General features: G+C 47.3%; 1 protein-coding gene across 13 annotated transcripts in view; it reads left to right on the plus strand.

The window, feature by feature from the left end:
- Window positions 1-849: 849 nt before the first annotated feature.
- TENM4 (teneurin transmembrane protein 4) overlaps window positions 850-23,360 on the plus strand; it is a 650,537-nt gene continuing 628,026 nt past the window's right edge. For all 13 annotated transcript variants that reach the window (XM_083735741.1, XM_083735748.1, XM_083735749.1 and 10 more), the window contains exon 1: window positions 850-1,409. The gene's annotated coding sequence lies outside the window, so the exon portion shown is untranslated. The remainder of the gene's footprint in view (window positions 1,410-23,360) is intronic.

Raw genomic sequence — 23,360 nt, forward strand, 5'->3', positions numbered from 1 at the left:
CACTTTAGCTAATGGGGCCTCCTGCTGCTGCTGCCGCGCCGCTGGAGCACGATTTCTGTTCTCATCCTGAAGCAAAGTTCTTAACCCGAGGTACTATGTCTGGGTTAGCGGAGTCTGTAACCTGAAGCATATGTAACCCACTGTACTCCTTTAACAGCCGTGGCTTCCCCACAAAACAATCCTGGGAACCGCAGTTTGCTGCTGGGAATTGCCACCCTGCGGAGAGCGAACTACAGTTCCCAGGATTCCTTGGACACCAGGACTGTAAAAAGCGGTACAAAGCATGCTTCCAATGTTCTGTGTGGATGTGATGCACGTGTTTGTGTGCACATTGGGCGCCCTCTGTTCCTGATGGTTGTCACGTCTACAGCGGGACAGGAGGAGAGAGCGATAGGGGGGAAGATTTTAAAAGGCACCTTGCAGGGTCCCCACATTGTTCCCAAACAGAGATGGCTCTAGGAACGATCCAAGACATAAGAACCAACTCCTAATGGCCGAGGTCCCTTCACCACCCCCTAATAAAATGAGGCGCCTTCCCTCCCTCTCCAACCAAAGTTGATGGGCACTGCCATTCAAATGGTGCGTTTGTCTTGTGATCAGTTATATGGGGCAGGGCTTACCTGGGGGCCCCAATATTTGGGGCACCCCTGATCCCAGATCTATGCCCCCCTCCCCACGAAAGCCTCATCCAACGCAGGAGCGCCGGGTGCGCCCGGGCGATGGGAAAGGGGGCAGGCTCACCTGAGCCGAGCTGGCTGCTCCCCTTGCCCGCCCGCCCCCCCCCCCGCGCCCCTCCCCGGCGCGCGAATGGTGCAGACCAGCTTGCAAGCGTCCGGGTGGCTCTCCCGTTCGCAGGCAAGCGGAGGATTGGCTCGTGCGCTCCCATTCATGCAACCTGCCTGGCTGAGTGCGCCGCGCTCGCTTCGCCCCTCCTGCGCCTGCCTGCCTGCCTGCGTGTGAGTGTGTGTGTGTCTCTGTGTGTATAAGAGAGCCAGAAGGCGAGAGAAGGAAGAGAGCGAGAGAAGCAGAAGAGGAGGAGGAGGAGAAAGGCACGCGAGGCGTTTTTTGGTGGGATTGCAGCTTGCTGGGAAGCCTGGACATTGGAAAGCAGAGAGAGAGAGAGAGAAGAAAAGAGATGTGCGCGTCCTGATCATCATTTTCACCTCGCTTGGCGGAGAGAGAAATCTGCTGCTGAGAACGGGGAACGGGGCGCTTCCTTTTGATTTGGGGATTTGGCGTTTTTCATGGGTTGGTCTCTGCATGGCTGATCCCGCCTGGTTTTAGGATGAGCCGCGGCCGTTTCCGGGCTTGATTTAGCGCGATCCGCACAGCACCCTCCCGGCTTGGGATCCAGCTGCTGGGCAGATCGGAACGCGCAGGCGGAGCGGACGGCGAGCCCTGCAGAAATGGTAAGCGCCAAAAGGGCTTTTTTATGGTGATGATCTTCCTCTTCCTCCTCCTCCTCCTCCTCCTCCTCCTCCTCCTCCTCGAAGGTCCCCTCCCTGCTGCCTCCCCACCCCCCCACCCCGTTACCTCCCTGGCGCTGTCCTCTTTTCCTCCCCACCCCCACCCGAGTCAGGATTTAGAGAGATCTGCACGGCTCTCTCGCGATCGCCAGCTGCCTTTCCCACCCTTTGGGCCCGGTTCGTTTCGTGCTGCAATACAGTTGGAAGAAAATCCATCTCTTCCATACACCCATATATATATATATGGACGTCTGGGCATTTTTTTACTCGCATAGGCGAGAGAAGGGCGATTTACCCCATAAGCAAAGACACCCCTCCCTGCCTATTTTTGCAACGGCTTGGTTCTCTGCTTTTCAACCCCCGCTATTATTATTTTTTAAGAGATTGCAGACGCGAATCCGTTCAGCTTCCTCGGGTTGAATAGCATTGCCCGAGGGTCGGCGGATCCCTCGCCGTGTAAACTAGGGACAGACCTTCTCTGTGCTGGAAAGCTTGTGGCAAAAGCCTGCGTGACCCCCTTTCTCTTTCCAGTCATTCTTTGGAGGGGGGGGGGGCAGAGAGAGAGAGATCCTGCCCTCAGTTCTGCTGCTAGATATGTGGGAGGAGGAGATTTAGGGAGGTAGGGGGGGGAGGAGTTTTTTCCCAATAGATCAATAAGTTATTTCAGAACCACAGGCTGAAAATTAGAAATGGGGTGTGTGGGGGGGGGGGGTCACCTGCTATTCCTCCCTCCTCCTCCTTTGGTCTTCTGTGGGTCTGTTTACATCTGCATCTTTGAGGAGCTATGCATACTTTTACCAGGGTGCAAGTCCCATTCAATTCAGTGGGACTTCTTTCTAAGGGAAATCCATGCCTGCTTTAAAAAAGAGAGAGAGAGAGGGTCGTTGTTGCTGTTTTAAAGACTGGGGAGAAGTTTTCGGAGTTCCAGCTCCAAAGCAAGGAAGGAAATCTGCCCTCCTGCTAATTATATTTCTAAGCACTTTCCTTCCCATTCTTGGCAGCCAAGTTAGCACTGGGAGACCCTAAACCCCTTGAACTCTGGGATTTGCTTCTGAGCAGACATGTATAGGGTTTTGCTTCTGAAGGTGTTGCTGTGTGTGTCTCAGGGAGTGATGTTGCTAGGTGCACGTTGAAATTTGGAATATATAGAGAGAGGAATGCATAGGCAGACACCCAAATAACACGTCCTGCATTGCATTGCCTGTTTTAGTATTGCGTTCATGCACACACACATGTGCATATTTTTTGGCAGGGGGAGTGGGTTTAGATACCTTGGATTTCAGAAGGTATAAAGTGTCTGTTTTTGAACTTGTGTAGCACTGAAGAAAAGAATGTGCTGAAAGAATCGCTTCCAGAACAACACATCTGTCATACGTTGCAACCATTGTGTTATGCTGTCAACCATGCTGAGAAAGAGTTTGCTTTTTTGAGACAGGGGGTTCAGCATTCCTGTGGTATGTCTTGTCCTCTTCTGTAGCTGCGAAGCAGATTTGCTCAGGTGGCTGAGACTTTCTAGAAATATATAGTCCTGGCCTTCTAGAAAAGCTGATTTATTTATTTTTGGGTGGTTTTCTTTTTTTAAAAGATGTGTTTTAAGGAACAAACAAATCAACAGCTGTTAATTTGAATGTGTTCTTTTTCAATGCACACACAAACTTTAATGATCTTGGGCTACCAGCTGGCTTTGGGCATTTGATGAGTTAGGTCTTGGTTGCACATTCCTTCCTCTTTGACTAGACGCCGTCTCACGGCAAGAGCAAGGGAGGTCTAACTCGTTCCATATCCATACTGATCTGCTTGGTTGGCCCATTAATGCAACTCACTTTTGGGAGGTTCAGAATGCTGTGAACAATGGCAGAGAAGAATGACCCCTTGTTCTTTTAAGAAAATGTCCTTCATCCGAGGCACATTATCACGCTTCATGTGCTCTTGCCATGTTAGGTGCAACCACAAATGGAAGCTAGGATGTGTGCCCGATACATACTCCCGCTGTGTCTTCCTCTGGACCTGGGAAGCATTCTGAACCAAGGGCAAGGTGGAAAAAATGCATCCAAGAGAGAATACATTAGTTCCCAGGGCAGCATTAGGTTTGGGGCAGCCTGGCTGATTAGTTATGGACTCGAGTAATTTGTCTCCGTTTAATTTATTTCACTGGCCTTTCCAGGGCCAGAGATACCTGTGCTTTTCCCCATTTCACAGCCTGTATCTACTTTTGCAGGCTTTGAGGAAAGAGCCAGCATGCTCTAGGTAGTAATTTCTCTCTCTCTCTCTGCATGCTAGGCAGAACTTAAAGGGGGAGGTTCACCATTCCTGAAAACCTTGCGTTGTGGCAGAGATTGAAGATTAGAATCCGCAAGGCTGGATAGATTATTCTTTTAGAATTTTCACACACACAGAGAGAGAGAGAGAGAGAGAGAGAGAGAGAGAGAAATCTGTACCTATAATAAAGAGAGACCACTCTCGCTTCTGCCTTCTTCCCCGGTCAGCGTGCTAGAGCCAAGGCTCTTGCCGCAAGCCTGCCGGATAATTTCTCCCTGGCTCAGACTGCTTGGGGCCATTAAGGCTTCCCTGCTGCCACAATCCCCCTTTGAGGAAAAGGCTGTTTGGGCAGGAAAACCCCCGCGCCTGGGTTTCTTTTCAGCAGCTATGTGTGTTGAAAGTGGGCTGAGGTTCTTTGGCATTTGCTAAAGAAGGCTTTCTTCAGTCACCTATACGGAGGCATGCTCAACGCTTGGGTGTGTGCTGCTTCTATGAGAGAGAGAGACTGGTGCACTGCCACATGTTTCCGTGTGCATGAACGCACTGTAGTTGTGTGTGTGTGTTTCTGTTTGCAACCTGTTTCCCTTGAAAACTAGCTGTAACAGGAGAACCACTCAGTCAAGGAATTCTACAGGGAGTCTCTCACAACTGCCAAACCACCTTTCTGCATTTCACTTCTCTCTTTTTGCAACCTCCATCACACACACCCCAATATATTTGGGGGGTGGGGTGTCTCTGTAGGGGAAGGGGTTGAGAAAATATGCTTCTCCTTTGACAAATGTGCAATCTCAGAGTCCGTTGGAGCCGATGAAGACTGTGGCAGATTTACTGGAAGAGGCAAAAATGTCCTGTGTGTATATGCGTGCCATTGAGTAAAAAAAATTGGAAAGATAGCTGGGATTACCGTACTTGTCTGGTTTCTGGGATTACTGAGGTTAAGTGTGTGTGTGTGTTTCAGAGAAATAGCACTTGGATATTCTGCTATATTGCTAGCACATGCTATGCTTCGCCTTTTTTTAGGGAACCGAGTTTTGAGGCAGAAGCTAGGAGTGAAAAATCAGTCAGTTTGGGTTTCTCATTTTCCCCATTTTTAGGTTCGGCTCTCCACATTTCCACACCACTTTGCAATTTATTTATTTTCGAGAGCCCTCTTGAAAACCCACCAGCAGTTTGGGGTGAATTTTTCCTAACGCACATATTTTGCATGTTGCTTTTGCCCAATACACACTTTTTTGGGGAGGTGTAAACAATTTCTCCTAACGAGATACATTTGTGTATGCAGTTTCCCCTAAGATGTGCGTGACTGTGCACAGTTTATCCCTGCATATGTGTTTTTGTACACATTGCTTGGCTGACACTGCAAAATTCCGAAAAGTGCAGATTCAGAGAAGAGTGGCTGTGCTTTGGTTCTCAGAAACCCAAAACCATGTTTTCAGAAAGGGCATATCAGGTACGCTCAACTTTGAATGCAAATTGAATTGAATTTCTTTGCCCACCCTAGGGGACTGCCATTCTTTCTTTGTGCTGTTTCAAGAGACTAATTGGGACCTGATATTTCTTTATGTCCCCCCGCTCCCCTGGCATGTATAACAAGAGAAACCCATCTCTTTCCCCCAGCAGTATTTCAATTAAAATACTTGTGCTCTTTTGTTTTATGTGATCCCCCATTCACATGAATTCTGCTACCCAGGAGTGCAACAGTGCAGTGAACTCTGGTCCCACTTCTAAAAGGAGGAAGATGCTTAAATAACGAAAGGTCGTCTTCTCTCTCCCTCTCTCCTTTTATTGTTATTTTTTTTTATCCCAGGGAAAGTCAAATCCAGTTTTGTTCACTTTTCTGCTCCAGTGGTTCGTTTTCTGACAGAATCACGTCCTGACCACAGAGCACAGCTAAGATCTTATGTAACTTGATGTCTCCAGATCTAACGTTGCAAGTGCCACAGTAAGGAAAACGAAAGGTAGGGGGTGTTTGGCGAGATGCACAGTGAATGACACAAGTGGCTTCCTATTAGGGATTTCAGATCAATGTTGCTTTAAGTCGCTTAATCCCAAAATGCTTCGATAGCATTGGCATCGGTCAGATGAGATGGAGCCTTCAGTCTTTGTCTTGTTGAAACCCACAGGCTTCTTACTCCTCAGTAGCACCGTCAGATCAGGGGATCCTGTTGCCCAGTACCTCCAGGCTTTGAACCAGGATGGAACAAGATAGGACAGGTGTGGCTAACCTGCCACCCTCCAGATGTTGTTGGCAGTATTCGGAATTAGCCAGGCGCAAGGCGCATTTTGCACCTGCCTTTCGACCACTTGCAACCAAATGAAGATGCCTAGGCTCCAGGATGGGGCCTGACATTTCCACCGTCTGGGGATCATTGGATCCCGGCTGTTTTCACACACTCATACCCTATCCTGCAGAATTCTATCTGTTATATTTTACCTGCCCAATGCATTTCAGGAACCAAAACGTCTTTTCTGTGCAGCCTTTTGGGAAAAGAGGTCGGAATAGGCCAGTGTAGATGTGTACCGGCAATGGATCAAGTAACGTTTCTTCTCAAAGCTCTTAACCCAGCTCATGGTTGTCATCTGAACTAGCCAGATGTTGAACAGAGAATCAATCACAGTCAGTCTGTTATTTGAAAAATAAGACTTGAGAGCTGCCTTGCCTCCAAATGGTAATTAGACATTCAGTTTTGATGACTGCAACCTTGGTTTAAGGAGCCATTTGGCACCTGGCGTATATGTATCTGAGTTTCTAATACTGGTTGTTGGACTCAAGGTGGGGAATATAGTTCTCTATCCCCATCCCCCTCCATTTCCCCCTCACAACATCCCTGTGAGGTAGGTTAGGCTGAGAGACCATGACCGAGTTGAGATTATTCAGTGAGCTTCATGGCTGACTGAGGATTTGAACCCTGGTCAACTGGGCCTCGACGCAGGTGGCGCTGTGGGTTAAAGCCTCAGCGCCTAGGACTTGCCGATCGAAAGGTCGGCGGTTCGAATCCCTGCGGCGGGGTGCGCTCCCGCTGCTCGGTCCCAGCGCCTGCCAACCTAGCAGTTCGAAAGCACCTCCGGGTGCAAGTAGATAAATATTGACCGCTTACCAGCGGGAAGGTAAACGGCGTTTCCGTGTGCGGCTCTGGCTCGCCAGAGCAGCGATGTCACGCTGGCCACGTGACCCGGAAGTGTCTCCAGACAGCGCTGGCCCCTGGCCTCTTAAGTGAGATGGGCGCACAACCCCAGAGTCTGTCAAGACTGGCCCGTACGGGCAGGGGTACCTTTACCTTTACCTTTTACAACTGGGCCTCACCTGTCCAACAGTCCCACCACGCTGGCTCCCTGGTATCAAATGCCAGCTGAGAGGTTCAAGAAATTCAACAGGGTCACATACCCAGACCCTCCAAGTGCCCCTGTTTTCCAGGGATGGCCTTGGATTTACAGAAGCTGTCCCGGTTCCTGATTTGTCCCATTAGGACGTCCATATTTTCATCGGAGAAATGTTAGAGGGTATGAAAGCCCCTGCTTTCATCGGAGAAATGTTGGAAGTCATCCACCCAGCACATCTGAGGCAGCTTATCACATAACCTGGTCTGAGAATGGATTGATATTGCCCTTTAGATCTTATCACCCGTGCAGGGTGTACGTGTGTGAAAAAGTGATTAGATTCTTGCACTCAGCATGCATAGTTTAAGCAGTATGCAAAGCATTTCATGCACTTGCCTTGAAATGTGTGATATCTAAAATGGAGAAGCAGGGATTGAAATTGCCTTTTGCTGATTAAATCTCCATGTGATGGAAATGTTCAAATCAACATCGGCTCAGATTTAATGCCTGATTGCTACCTGCTGCACACTTTGGGCCTATCCGTCCCGGCTAGCCTATTGTTGCTAAAAAGCTAAAATATTTTGTTGCTGCCTTGGAGCTGACAGATTGGCGTATCTGGGCACTTTGACAGAACCGCACGCACCACTTCCCAGTGAATTGGGTATTCATGGATCTTTGACCAATATGTTTTCAGAGAGAACAAGATTCTAATGAAATGCTTCTAAAAATATATACACGTGTGTTTTCACCATGGCAAAGACCTGGGTGATGCTGAGAAGGTAAGGCGGGGGCGGGGGCAGCGGGGCGGAGAGAGAAACAGAAAGAAATTGGATCTTTGCATAAGGGGTGGAGGCTAGCAGATTAGTTTCCATGGAATTTCTAAAGAAGATACTCTCCTGCGTAACGTTCTAAAGTTAATGTGCTAATAGGCAAAATAATTTTCCTTGAAATATTTGGACAAGGGGAGCAAATCCCAGACCCTCCAAGTGTCTCTGTTTTCCAAGGACAGTCCCAGATTTACAGAATCCGCCCCAGTTTCTGATTTGATCCCATAATGTCCCACTTTCCCTTAGGCTTTCCTTATTTCCACTGGATAAATGTTGGAGGGTATGGCGTTATGCTACTCCCGAGCCAAGGGGATAAGTAACTATACAACCTTTAGAAGACATCGGCAGTCCTGTATAGGGAAGTTTTTAATGTTTTATTATGTTTCTATATATGTTGGAAGCTGCCTAGAATGGCTGGGACAACCCAACCTGATGGGTGGGGTATAAATAATAAAAATATGAATATTATTATGGAACAGGACATTCCAATTTTAACTGGAGAAATGTTGGAGGGTATGAGATCCTCCTGCATTGCCATTTTCAATACCCTTGTACCTTGGTTTTCAAACGGCTTAGTTCTTGAACGTTTTGGCTCCCGAACACCGCAAACCAAGAAGTGATTGTTCCGGTTTGCGAACTGTTTTCGGAAGCTGAACATCGGGTGGGGCTTCCAAGATTTACAATTCTGCAGCTGCGCTTTGGTTTCTGAACATTTTGGAAGTCAAACGGACTTCCGGAACAGATTCCGTTCAACTTCCGAGGTATGACAGCACTTTGAAAACACAGGGGATCTGCCTTCTTCTAGATCTTGCTGGACTCCAACTCCTATCATCCCCAACCACAGGCCATGCTGGCAAGGGCTGATGGGAATTGGAGTCCACCAACATCTGGAGGTCTCCACCTACCCCACCTGTGGGGTAGAGGGACCATCAACTGACTCAACATAAGGTAGTGTCTTATCATTCTCTGTCCATGGAAGACCACCAGTTGAACACTTACTGAGTACAGAGCTGCCTCTGTTTGTGACCATTTCTGATGTTTCTCAGCAAACTGCAGGGACCATCTTGGGAGGGTGGAATAATCATGACCTCAATTTGATCAGGAGCAATTTGGCTGAATATTCCTACAATAGTTTTCTTAAAGATATGTATCATAAGGCTAGCGTGTCTGTTGGTTAGCGATTACAGAGTTCTAACGGCATTTGTGGAGATCTTATCGTAAGCACAATTACATTTGTCGTTCGGTTCTTTTAAGCCAGAAAATACAGATTTGCCTCCTAGGACGGCGGCATCTTTCTTCCAAACAAAGGCGAGCAGAAGTTACTGATGGTCTGCTTAGGATGCCTGATTCACAGAGACAGTCATATTAATTTGCATGTATCAGTCTATTGTAATGTAGAGTCTTTAATTAGATTGTGTTGATAGGGCTGAAAGCCAGCCTTTGGTTACATAAAAAGAAATACAAACCGGGTTCGTTTATTCATTCTGACAATCTGCATACCGCCAGCAAGCCAATCAGGGAGCCTGGGGCGACACGTGTGCCCTGTGCCTGGGGGAGGGGCCAGCCACCCATGGGGGCGGGGACACTGTGGGGCCTCTGTGGGGTCTGCCTGCCTCCTCCCACTCAGCTGCCCTACAGCTGAGGGGAGGCAATGGGCGGACTGCTTGGGGCCGTGCAGAGCCTGCGGGCACCCAAACCACCGCGTCACTCCCAGGAGAGACGTGTGGCTCAGGCGCGCTGCAGGCCCTGCTGTGAGTGCCACTCGGCAATTTTGTCACCCCCTCAGTGGGGACATCCGGGGCGGTCCGCACCTACCACACCCTCCTTGCTACGCCCATGCATACCACTTCATTACGGTTGGGTGCAAGAAACTCGAGGCAATGAAAATGAGTTAAAATGGCAAAATCAGAATCCATTGGAAATGGGTAATGGAATAAAAAAAGTTTTCAATGGGTGCTCGAAGTTCAGCAGGGCAGTTGCCTGTCTGACCTGAAGTGGAACGGAGTTTCATAAACTCACAATTCCTGGTGGATATGAGTTATGCATCTGAGTAATGGAAGAATCACTAACATTGACTTACCTGAAGACCTCAGTGATTGGGCAGGGATCTAAGGGATCAGGCAGTCTATGAGGCATCCTGGATCCAAGTCAGGGTAGATAAAAATCACTGATTTTTTAAAATAATAATTTAAAAAATCAGATTTTTAAAAAATTAAATCAATTTTTTAAAATAAAATGCTTTCGGAGGAAAAATCTTTCTAAAGCTAGTTTTCTATTTAAGTTACATTATAGTCCAAAGGCTATTCATCAGGAAATAAGGATTTGTTTTAGGTTTTTCAGATGTGCTAAAACTTAGTCTGTTTTTTTTTATTGTTTAACCACATCAGTTAACAAACATGAATACATATGCTGTAATGTTGTTATTTTGGTTAAATAAATAGTTTAAATTGTTATTAAGGAAATGATTATTTCCCCCCTTCCTAAAAAGGTACAGCAGAAAAGTTGTCCAAACATAAACAGTTACCGTATTTTTCCCTCTATAACACGCAGATTTTTTCTCCTAAAAAGGAAGGGGAAATGTCTGTGCGTGTTATAGAGCGAATGTGTGGTCCTTGGAGCCGAAAAATCATGCAAAAAGAAAATCGCGGCACTGCACAGAGAAGCGAAACCTGAAAAGAGGAAGTGGCTGCTTTCCTGCATTCTGCCTCAGGGTCTTACTGCCCACCCTCCTCTGTTTCGTTGCTGTGTTTGCTGAAACGGAACAAAGAGCAGGGAAAGCCCCTCCCCTCCAGGCAAGCAGAGGGGAATTCCTCTCTGTGCTGCTGGGGGAGAGGGAGAGAGAGGGGGGAAGGGAGACAGAGAGGGGGGAGGAGAGAGAGAGAGAGAGAGAGAGAGAGACAGAGACAGAGACAGAGACAGAGACAGAGACAGAGAGAGAGAGAGAGAGAGAGATGGCTGGCTTGGGTGGGGGGAATCTTTTGCCTTTCTTTCCTCCCTCCCGTTAAATCCCTCTCCTGCATTCTTAGCCAGCTGCTTCTCTGCACACCCCTCTCATGTCCCTTCTTTGTTTTTCCTTCGCTCCCCACATGGATCCTCAGGATCTTTGCATTGGGTCACCCCAAATTCACCATCAGATCACATAGCATGTCCATGGCTAGAGCCTACCCCCCAAAAATCACGCACCCACTGTTGCCTGGGGCTGCAATGGTGCAAAAATGTGGTTACAAAGCATGGATACACAGGGATTCTCAGGATTTTTGCATTGGGCCACCCCAAATTCACCATCAGATCACATAGCATGTCCATGGCTATAGCCTGCACCAAAAAAATCACGCACCCACTGTTGCCTGGGGCTGCAATGGTGCAAAAACGTGGTTACAAAGCATGGATCCACAGGGATTCTCAGGATCTTTGCATTGGGTCACCCCAAATTCACCATCAGATCACATAGCATGTCCATGGCTACAGCCTGCACCAAAAAAATCACGCACCCACTGTTGCCTGGGGCTGCAACGGTGCAAAAACGTGGTTACAAAGCATGGATCCACAGGAATTCTCAGGATTTTTGCATTGGGTCACCCCAAATTCACCATCAGATCACATGTCTGTGGCCACAGCATGAAGCCCAAAAATGATTCATCCACTGTTTCATTCAGAATGTTTTTTCCCTTGTTTTCCTCCTCTAAAAACGATGTGCGTGTTATGGTCAGGTGCGTGTTATAGAGCGAAAAATACGGTAACTTATTAAACCTCACAATAATTTCATAATTATCTGTCTATGTATTTCTAATTATCGGGATGTCCGTCTTCACACTTAGATTCATCTTAACAGAATTGGAATGGCAGTGAGGAAAGGAAGGCAAGGCACACAGCTATTAGGAGATTTTATGAGCCCCGTACAATTTTATTTGTTTTAACACAGGTCCATTTTTTGTGCATATGCTCTTTTATCCCTAGCGCAAACTGGAAACAACTGGGGCTGCTACCAGAGACAGCTTCTGCCCAGCAGATTTGCTGTCGAAGATTGTGCTTTGTTTGCACTCTGCTGGGGAGAGGAGATTGCACTTTGATTGCACCTCTTTTAATGCAAGGTGTGGACAGCACACTTGCGGGGGGGGGGGGAGTGTGCTTGGATTTGGCATTAGCAGAGCATAGACCTGGCCTGAGGTGCACTAATTAATGCAGGAGTTAGTGCACTGGTCAGAAAGAATCAGGCCAAGCATGCCTCCTGCTTGCCCCTGATCAACATTTCCAACCCCATATATTCTCCGAAGCCGCGTCTCTGATTACAGCAGCACCAGTAGTCCTGAGCGCTTGATTCCAAGCTTGGACTTGATTTTCCTTCCCCACAGTCCTGTGTCAACAAAAATACCCTGAGTAAGCTTTGCAGAATTGGCACGCACGCCGTGGTAGCTAGCCTTACATCACATTTCTCTGAATATTTCATGAAGGCCTTTCTAAATGTGTACTACGCTACCAGTCTGTGTATTTGGGAGTGCAGGAATCCCATGTGCTGCGGCTGGCAAGATTCATTTTTTAGCTGCAGAGTGCCATGGCGTGTTATGATAGGACAGGGCTCAGCTACTGTCACCCAGAGGCCAAATCTGGCTCTCTGGTGGGTGCCAACCGCCCTTCCCTCAGTTGCCAACTCCAGGCGCAAAACTGGTGTGTTGATTAACAGTGTTAGCGGCAAGCAGCCTCAGCTTCTTGGCCACCCACAGGGAAAAATGGCACCCAGACCTTTCGTTCTGGGGACCGTAACCTGCATTTAAAGTGCCAATTGGCGATGAGCTTATATAACTGAGTTTCTAACACTTGTTAGAGTGCTTTTGTGCTCCGGTCCTGCTTGCCAGCATCTGGTTGGCTTCTGTGAGAGCAGGATGAAAGGACACATGTGGTGCAGGGGTCTAAACCACTGAGCCTTTTAGGCTTGCTGATCAGGTCGGTGGTTCGAATCCCCGCAACGGGATGACCTCCCGTTCCCCTGTCCAAACCTAGCAGTTTGAAAGCACGCCAGTGCAAGTAGATAAATGGGTACCGCAGCGGTGGGAAGGTAAACAGCATTTCCGTGCTCTCTGGTTTCCGTCACGGTGTCCCGTTGTGCCAGAAGCGGTTTAGTCCTGCTGGCCACATGACCCGGAAAGCTGTCTGTGGACAAACGCCGGCTCCCTCGGCCTGAAAACGAGATGAGCGCCACAACCCTGTAGTCACCTTTGACTGGACTTAATCCTTCCATTGGACCAGATCCAGCAGGCTCTTCTTATGATCTTATGTCATAGGAAAGCTGCAGAGATAGCGCAGGATAGTGCACACCCCGGAAATGATCTCTTTCAGCTTCTGCCTTCTGGAAGAAGGTACAGGGTTATAAAGACTAGGACTAGCCACCTGAGAAACAGTTTCTATCCAAATGCGATTTTGATTTTAAACACAGTGTAAGGTAGTCTCTATGGGAGTATTATTGTATTTAATTATGGAGTCTCAGAGTTTTTAGGGGGTTAACGAGGCTGGGGTAGCTGGGATAGCAGGCTTGTTGGTTTTTGAATGTCCGATGTAGATTTTTTCAATTTCGTTGTTCTGTATGGGACAATGACAATAAAGATTATCGTATCTTATGTAGGCTATCTTAGACTCACACACCCTTCTCTGTCCTCCACCCAGGTGTAAAGGTAAAGGGACCCCTGACCATTAGGTCCAGTCATGACTGACTCTGGAGTTGCGGCGCTCATCTCGCTTTATTAGCCAAAGGAGCCGGCGTACAGCTTCCGGGTCATGTGGCCAGCATGACTAAGCCGCTTCTGGCGAATCAGAGCAGCGCACGGAAACGCCGTTTACCTTCCCGCCAGAGCGGTACCTATTTATCTACTTGCACTTTGATGTGCTTTCGAACTGCTAGGTTGGCAGGAGCTGGGACTGAGCAATGGTAGCTCACCCAGTCATGGGGATTCGAACCGCCAACCTTCTGATTGGCAAGTGCTAGGCTCTGTGGTTTAACCCACAGCGCCACCCGCATCCCTCTACCTAGGTGAGGAAGAGGCATTAGCCGAACTCAAGGGCACATTGTAGCCAGCCAGAAGCACCCAAGGAGGCTGCAAAGCAGGGGAGGGTTTGTAGCCTGGAGAGAATTCCATGAGTTATACACCCCCACTTTGGCTTACCATGTGTGGATCAGGTCAGTGTCACGGGTACTGCTCTCCCTGACTCCCCCCCCCTGCCCCCCGGCTATAAACCTCCAGCTCACCAGATGCAAGATATACTCCGGCTAAGAAAAATAAGTTTGAGAGTTCTCGGCTTTTATTTCATTGGCGAGAGGCTTAAAAGCTTTGTTATCCGAAAGATCTCCTGCCTTCGCATCCGTTTCTCGTCTCTGCGCTCCACACTTTTCCACATCCAAGAGTTTAGTGATTTAATGTTCTTCTAAAGTTTCTGCAAAGAGAGAGCTGCTTCTCTTCTTCTTCCTGAAGCCTTCCACATGCCGTTCCTCTCAGCTCCCCAGAGGCACTGATAAGCATGAGATTCCTGCCTTGCAGGAGACCTGAAAGTCTATCGCAACTTTTTAGAAAGCATTAGGAGGGAGGTGGCTCTGACGTTTCCAAGCATGATGATTGGAGTGGGGTCAAGGTATCTTCATCATCTGAGTATACATGGTCACAAAATGTATTTGTGCATTGTTATTACCTTGGTTATTGGCACCTGCCAAGCTGTCTATTGCACAGAAATGGAAATTTTCGCGCGAGTTGTCTCTTGCATTATGGCATAAAAATGCCTGGGCTGAACAAATAACCCACAAAAGTTGTGTACTCGAAGGGAAAAGATCTTTGGCATGGAATCATAGAGTTGGAAGGGATCCTAAGGATCATCTAGTCCAACCCCCCTGCAATGCAGAAATATTCAAGTGTCCCTTATGGGAACTGAACCTGCAACCTTGGCATGATCAACACCACGTTCTAACCAACTGAGCAGGATCTGTGCCATACTTTGATTTGGTGGGACTTCATATCTTACGTTTCAACAGAAGATCTATGTGTTGGGATATTTTGTCTACGTGCCGTTTGATGCAGCTTCTCACAAAGCAATTAAGAGTTGGCCGAAGGCCAAGAGGTCTGAGCAGAGGGAGTTATTCTGCCTAAAGATATGGGACCTTGGATACAGCTGTAGTTTGTTGGTCAGTGGTGTTCTGAGAGTCGTTTGGAGTTTGTTAAGAGAGAGAGTTTAAGATCCATGTCTGTATCTTGTATATAGTAACTTGTAGGAGTCTGCTGTAAATAATAAACCCCTCTAAGTAACCAAGTTACTGGTCAAAACAAAAAAAAAATCCTTCCAGTAGCACCTTAAAGACCAACTAAGTCAGTTCTTGGTATGAGCTTTCGTGTGCATGCACACTTCTTCAGATACATGCATGCACACGAAAGCTCATACCAAGAACTGACTTAGTTGGTCTTTAAGGTGCTACTGGAAGGAATTTTGTTTTGTTTTGACTATGGCAGACCAACACGGCTACCTATCTGTAACAAGTTACTGGTAGCAGAACACGGCTACCTATCTGTAACAAGTTACTGGTAGCAGTGTCTTTTTCCTGCTTCATCCTTCCTGCCTGCAACTGATTGCTTCTGGAAGTCTGCGTATGCCCTGCTATATTCAACTGGGTCTGGCTAAGATCCTGCAACAGGTTAAAGTTGCTTACCTGCACTTTAAAAAGAAAGACTTCCTGATGAGCATTTATGTATAAGTTTGCACATATAGAATTGTACACATCTCTCAAGCGACTTTCCAGATTTCTGGGTTGGATTCAGCAGCACTTAGTTGTTACCTATTTTGTCAATTTTGTGGAGTGCAAATAAATAAATAAATAGGACAGGATAGAACCACACTTCGGGGAGTTTCTCCGTTTCTCCCATAATAGGTAGCGATGGCCACAAACTTGGATGACTTGCAGAAGGGAAGTAGAGAAATTCATGGAGGCGAAGGCTGCCAGGGCCACTGGCCATGGTGGCTTACGTTCTGCCTGTGCTGTTGACGTACCTCTGAGTACCAGTTGCTAAGGATCCAGAGGGGGGAGTGTTTGTAACACACCCTGGGGGGGGGCCCACTGCCCCGGTATGAGACAAACCTCTCCAGGTGTTGTCCGGTGTTGCGTTCCCCATTGATGGACATCACTTCATTGATGTCCATCCCGGGGGAGATGGACACAGGTCGGATGATCCTGTGCATGCTATTAATCAGCAGAGTTAACAGTGATGACTGGAAGTGTGAATGTGAGCATCCTAAGTAATAATAATAATAATAATTAATAATAAATTTATTATTTGTACCCCACTCATCTGGCTGGGTTTCCCCAGCCATTCTGGGCAGCTTCCAACAAAGATTAAAAATACATTAAAATGTCACCCATTAAAAACTTCCCTGAACAGGGCTGCCTTCAGATGTCTTCTAAAAGTCTGGTAGTTGTTGTTCTCTTTGACATCTGGTGGGTGGGCATTCCACAGGGTGGGTGCCACTACCAAGAAGGCCCTCTGCCTGGTTCCCTGTAGCTTTGCTTCTCACAGCGAGGGAACCATCAGAATGCCCTCAGAGCTGGACCTCAGGGTCCGGGCAGAATGATGGGGGTGGAGATGCTCCTTCAGGTATACTGGGCTGAGGCCGTTTAGGGCTTTAAAGGTCAACACCAGCACTTTGAATTGTGCTCGGAAACGTCTTAAGGATTTATTAAGCAATATTTACAGGACAGAGCATAATAACATCTGCTCTCTTCTTCAGCAGCAGGCAGAGAGAGAGAGAACCACAGCACAACAGCACGACATAACGGAAGAGATAAGACGTAACTTCCGCCCTCAGACTTTCCCAGCTCAGGAAAGTAAACAGTGACATGTGGCTTTCTGGCGACATATCAGCAATGGAGGAGTGATTTGCTAACAGGGAGGGGCCTGTTGCGTTCAAGTTGTTTTTGTGGGCTTTCTCCTGGGGCGTCTCTTAGCCACCCTGCAAGCAGGACGATGGAGGAGATGGACCTTTGTCTTGATCCAGCCATTCTTTCTGTGGTTTTCATTGTGGGCAATGCGGCACTCAAAGCAATTTCAGGGCTGTTTACCTACACCTCCCTGCAGAGGCGAAGCTAGCTATATACTCAGGGGCAGGGCTATCCACCCACAGGGGTGGGGCAAGTGTCCTGGGGGGCGCCACCCGCGGTGAGCACCCCAGGGAGGTGGGACAGCGATGTCACCCCCCTCAGGGATGCCACCCAGGGCCGACCGCACCTACTGCACCCCCTTCCTCCGCCAGTGGCTCCCTGTTATGAAGAGATCGTGGAATATGTAAACCTCACAGCAACATGGCATCTCCACTGAGCTTTGGGAATAAAAGGTGGTTGATGGACAACATAATTTCCACTTTGGGATCTGAATCAGGGTTCGAAATTAGCCGGGATGCCAGGATGGGGCCTGGCATTTTCATCATTTAGGGATCCTAATACTCCATCCTGTACAATTCCATCAGTTATATTTTATCTGTACAATCAGAATGAATTTCTGAAACCAAAGTACTTTTTCAGTGCAGCCAGAGCTGGAGCAGTGATGAACACCAGTTAATTGTTGTAGCTTGTCTTCACTTCCCTCTCCCACTGCCCTGCTCACAGTTGTGAAGATCATTCCTACGTTATGGTTGGTCCGTGGTCAGCATTAAGAAAAATAGGTTGGAATAGGCCAATATGTGGACGGTCCCTGGATTGGGTGACTTTTCTTTAAGTTGTTAAAGCTCTTAACCTAGCTCAAGGTTGTCATCTGAACTAGCCATATGTTTAACTGAGACTTAATCATAGGGCATTCTTGGTAGTGCTGCCTGCTTGCCCTGTGGAACGCCCTCCCATCAGATGTCAAGGAAATAAACAGCTATCTGACTTTTAGAAGACATCTGAAGGCAACCCCGTTTAGGGAAGTTTTTAATGTTTGATGTTTTGTGGTTTTAATATTCTGTTGGGAGCCACCCAGAGTTTCTGGGGAAACCCAGCCAGATGGGCGGGGCATAAATAAATTATTGTCAGTCCATCATTTGAAAAATAAGCCTTTAGAACTGTCTTGCCCCAAAATGGCAACTAGAGATTCTGTTTTGGCAACTGCAACCTTGGTTTAAGGAGCCATTTGGCGCCTAGCTTATACAGTGGTACCTCAGGTTAAGAACTTAATTTGTTCCGGAGGTCCGTTCTTAACCTGAAACTGTTCTTAAGCTGAAGCACCACTTTAGCTAATGGGGTTTCCCGCTGCCGTTGCGCTGCTGGAGCACGATTTCTGTTCTCATCCTGAGGTAAAGTTCTTAACCTGAGGTACTATTTCTGGGTTAGCGGAGTCTGTAACCTGAAGCGTCTGTAACCTGAGGTACCACTGTATATTTGAGCTTCCAAAACTGAATTGTGAACGCTTGCTTAACCCCCAGACCTGCTTCCAAGCCATGGCAGCATTCAAGCCAGACTTGGGGCTCGGCCCTATGAGCCACCACCAGACCTAGGTAAGGAATACCTGTGTTAGTTTTAATATTAGCTTGTAATGAGTCAGACCCTTGCTCAGTATGCCGATGGGCAGTCTCTCTCCAGAATTACCAGGAGATGCCAGAGATTTCAACTGAGACCTTCTGCCTGCAAAGCACCAAGCTAGGGCCTTTCCTGCCGAACAAATGCCTTTGCGTCAAAACAAATAATAAAAAAGACTTCAAGTGAAGTCTGTGATGAAAACGCTATATACTGTGGTGTCTTGTGACTATTTTTAAACCTGCATCGGGCTTGAGCAGCGATGGCTTTGAATTATTCAACGTTTTTCTCTTTCCCTTCCATGGCTGTCCTCAACTGGAAAGCTTCCCATTGTTTGGAAACGCTGTAACTCCAAGGGCAGAAGCGATGCCAGTGGGCCTCAGTGGTCTACCAGCATTTATTTATTCGCACAGCAGCCTCCGACCCCTGCCCGGTTTCCAGCAAGGAAACTGGCGGGCAAGATATTAAATCATAACTGGCCAAACTTGGTCAACGACTGAGGCATAGCTGCGCCGAACGCGGAGAGGTGGGCAGTAGAAAGGATTTTTTTTTGTGGCTTTAAGGACCAAACGCTTGTGTGTCAGTTTGAAATCTGCTGGAGGGAACAGCCAAGGTTTTTAAAGCATTCAGACCATTCAGTAAACATTATTAGGCCCCAAAGGTAATTTAAAACCACATCTGTTAAAACCATATGTGGGGTGTATATATACTTCTTTTAAATGTTGGTTTACAGTTCTGAGTTGCTCTGTTTCTTGAGGGTTGTCTTCACCAAGAAACCACCTTCGTTTTAAAAGGAAGGGACTGATGGACTTCAAGTGACTGGGATGCAAAAAGAAAAAAGAAAATGAACCAAACGCTTATCTGTTCTTTAATTGATGGCCTAGACTTTAAGTGGGTAACTGGAAGCGTGATGGAAAGAGAACAATCTCTTGAATGAGACGCTGCGCTCTGGCCTGTGGGTTACCGAGCTTATAAATGTTGCTTCATTTTGGGTTCCTCATTTCCTTTTACAGCCTTATGGGGGATTTAAGGGTGGCTGACAACCCATCTGGAGAGGCCTACAAAACACAGGCTATAATCCTAAACCCAGTTTTAGGGAATCAAGTCCCATTGGGAACTATAGGACTCACTGGAGGAGAGTACAGTGGTGCCTCGCAAGACGAAAAGAATCCGTTCCGCGATTCTCTTCATCTAGCAGTTTTTTCGTCTTGCGAAGCAAGCCCATTGACAGCTTAGTGGATTAGCGCTATTAGCGGTCTAGCGGCTTTTAGCGATCAGCTGTTAAGCGGCTTATCAGCGGAACAGCTGATAAGCGGCTTAGCGGTTTAGGAAAGGGGGGGAGCAAAAAAAAACCGCGGGAACTCGCAAGATTTTTCGTCTTGCGAAGCAACCCCATAGAGAAATTCGTTTAGCGAAGCACCTCCAAAACGGAAAACCCTTTCGTCTAGCGGGTTTTCCGTCTTGCAAGGCGTTCGTCTTGCGGGGCACCACTGTATTGCTTGCAACTCTCATGGGTTGCAGCGACTGAGGATGTAGTGGATATTGTGGTGGGGTTCAGACTGTGGAGACTGGGGTTCAAATCCCTGCTCAGCTATGGAGTTTACTTGGGCAAGTCAACCTCTGCTTAACCTAGAAAGGTAAAAGTAAGTCAGTTAAGTCCAGGCGCAGAAAACTCTGGGGTTGCAGCGCTCATCTTGCTTTACAGGCCAAGGGAGCCGGCGTTTGTCCGCAGACATTTTTTCCAGGTGGCCAACATGACTAAGCCGCTTCTGGTGCAACGGAACACAGAAACCAGAGCAGCGCACGGAAACACCATTTACCTTCCCGCCGGAGTGGTACCTATTTATCTACTTGCACTTTTTGGCGTGCTTTCAAACTGCTAGGTTGGCAGGAGCAGGGACCGAGCAATGGGAGCTCACCCCGTTGCGGGGATTCGAACGGCCGACCTTCTGATTGGCAAACCCAAGAGGCTCAGTGGTTTAGACCACAGCGCCAGCCACGTCCCCTGCTTAACCTACCTAACGGAATTGTTGTGATTCCCCCCCCCCCCTTTAAGTTTCCCTTGTTGCACCTAGGGCGATTTTTCGTTAAAACCAGGCGACTCATAAATGGCAGCAATAAATACACAACAGCAGGAAAAATGGCAAAGGAGAGGACAAAGAGGAAGGTGGGAACCATTTTCAGCATGCTCAAATGGGGAAATGACTGGATTTGTAGTGCTCGTGAAGCTAGTGCGTCTCTTCTGAATCAAGCCTGTGATGGATTGGAGAAGGGAAAGCCCACAGACACATGACCCAAACACACATTCAGGCATACGCTGATGTATGGGGTGGGAATGGGCAGTGCCAGAATTGTGTATAAGCTAAACAAGCTATAGCTTAGGGGCCACTCTCTTGGGGGCCCCAAAAAAATTTAAAAGGAAAAAAGTGGATGTACATTTCCAAAATAGAAGATAAAAAACAAACAAAATAAAACCTACATACAGCAACAGTGTTTTGTGTTGTGTAGGCTCCTATGATGTAAGTCATGGGCACCGCCTGCTAGCTTGCTCCCTAAAATATCACTGGTTTGCTCCTTTCTATATATAGGGTGCCTGCATTCTGCACGGACTGCTTGCGTGGCAACATGTGCAAATAGCTTGAGATACCTATTAGGTCCATAAATTAGCATATAGCATATACCCAACACACAAAAACAGGGACAATTTGTTGTTGACAAAGGACAGCTCAACATATGAAGGGCCCCATTACCTTCAGTAGCTTAGGGCCTCATCAGACCTAAATCCAGCCCTGGGGATAGTTGATGTGATAGTTATCTTCAATCATTTGAAAGGTTGTCGCATGGAAAATGGAGCGAGCCTCTTTTATGCTGCTCCAGAGGATGGTACCCAAACCTATGGATACAAGTTACAAGAAAAGAGATTCTGACAAAACATTAGGAAGAACTTTCTGGTGGTAAGAGCTGTTCAGCAGTGGAACGGTCTCTCTCAGCAGGTGGTGGACTCTCCTTCATTGAAATTTGTTAAATTGAGGTTGGGCGGCCCTCATTCATGGATTCTTTAGCTGTGATTCCTGCATGACCCTTGGGAATTGTAGCCCCAAACATCAGGAAGGCCACCAGGTTGGGAAGAGGCTGACATTGACACATCAGTTTTCTGGATCTGAACATGACCAGGATTGCTCAGTCAGTAGAGTGTGAGATTCTTAACCTCAGGACTGTGGGTTTGAGCCCCACGTTGGGCAAAATATTCCTGCACTACAGGGGGTTGGACTAGATAGATAGATAAATAAATAAATAAATTTTTATTTATACCCCACTCTTCCCAGTTCAGAAAACCGGGCTCAGAGCAGCTAACAAAAATTTAAAACACTTAATTGATGCAACAAAAAAACAGCATAAAATACAGCATAAAACGTGAATAACAATAAATTCAGAATTCAAAAATCAATTTAGGGGGGAAATCCATCCAATAAGCATTAGATGATCACCAGGGCTAGCTGGCTAAATTAGGCCTATTTGGGCCAGTGAGGAGACCAGGGGAGAATTAGCTGTGGGATCCCAGAGTGGGTAATCTTCATAAAAAGGGGAGGGGGAGGGAAGGGAGGGGAATAAAAGATCAGGCTGAGTTCAAATTGAAAGCCAGGTGGAATAGCTCTGTCTTACAGGCCCTGCGGAAGTTAAATCCTGCAGAGCCCTGGTCTCATGGGACAGAGCATTCTACCAGGTCGGAGCCATCACTGAGAAGGCCCTGGCCCTGGTAGAGGATAATCCTTAGGGCCCGGGACCTCTAAACTATGATTATTCATGGACCTTAATGTCCTCTGCAGAGCATACCAGGAGCGACGGTCCCGTAAATATGAGGGCCCTAAGCCACAAAGGGCTTTAAAGGTGACCCACGTGGGTCCTCTCAACTATGATCCCATTCTACGATCTCAGTGCATGGAAGGCATTGTATTTGAAATAACACAAAAATACCTTCTGCAATGGTAGATCTAGAGGTGACCTGGACACTCATGCGAATTACCACCAGTGAGCCAGTGTGGTGTAGTGGTTAAGAGTGTAGTGGTTAAGAGCGGTGGACTCGTAATCTGGTGAACCGGGTTCGCTTCCCCGCTCCTCCACATGCAGCTGTTGGGTGACCTTGGGCCAGTCACACTTCTTTGAAGTCTCTCAGCCCCACTCACCTCACAGAGTGTTTGTTGTGGGGGAGGAAGGGAAAGGAGAATGTTAGCCGCTTTGAGACTCCTTCAGGTAGTGATAAAGCGGGATATCAAATCCAAATCCAAACTTGATGCTCCATCGGCAATATGTGAGCACCAGCAGTCTTAAGTCAAGAGACTGTTAGGGATTGCTAATAGTCCCCCAAGCTTCTGTGATTACATCCACATATACAAACAGCAGACCACAGTGTAATCATAGCTCTAATTAAAGTTTTGGTTAGCGAACATTTTCCAGGCTTGAAATATCTCCACCTGCCGCAGCTATTGAGGAACATGTGTAAATCTCTGAAAATGAGGTTGTTGTGCTTTTTGTTTTCTAAGTGCTTTTTGGCATAGACATTTTATTGCGTATGAAGTTTTATTAGTAGCGGTATAATAAAGATGTGGCTTGCATGGGAATGGGACCAGGTTTTCCTCATTAAGAGAGTGCCTTTGTTAATTTGCTGACATCATCAGCTCAGCCATCAGTTTCCATTTCCATTCTGCATTAAGGAACTTCGATGGAGAGGCGATGGGAGAGGCGGTGGCTGCTTTGCATATGGGCGGGGCCAGAGTGGCAGTCAAGGGCGGAGTCTATAGAAAAGTGGTTTTTCAGTGTGGGACCTGTGTCTTTATTTACACCGAAGTTTATTCCATTTCCCTGTCTGTGAATTTCTGCATTAAGTTTTGACCTTTCACACAACGGGGGGAAATCTGCTTTTGAAAAACCAATGGAATGTAAGTCGTGTTCAGCGCTCATTTATGTGCTATTTGACTC

The sequence above is a fragment of the Podarcis gaigeae genome (genome assembly GCF_964106915.1).
Source record: "Podarcis gaigeae genome assembly, chromosome: 4".
Classification (NCBI taxonomy): domain Eukaryota; kingdom Metazoa; phylum Chordata; class Lepidosauria; order Squamata; family Lacertidae; genus Podarcis; species Podarcis gaigeae.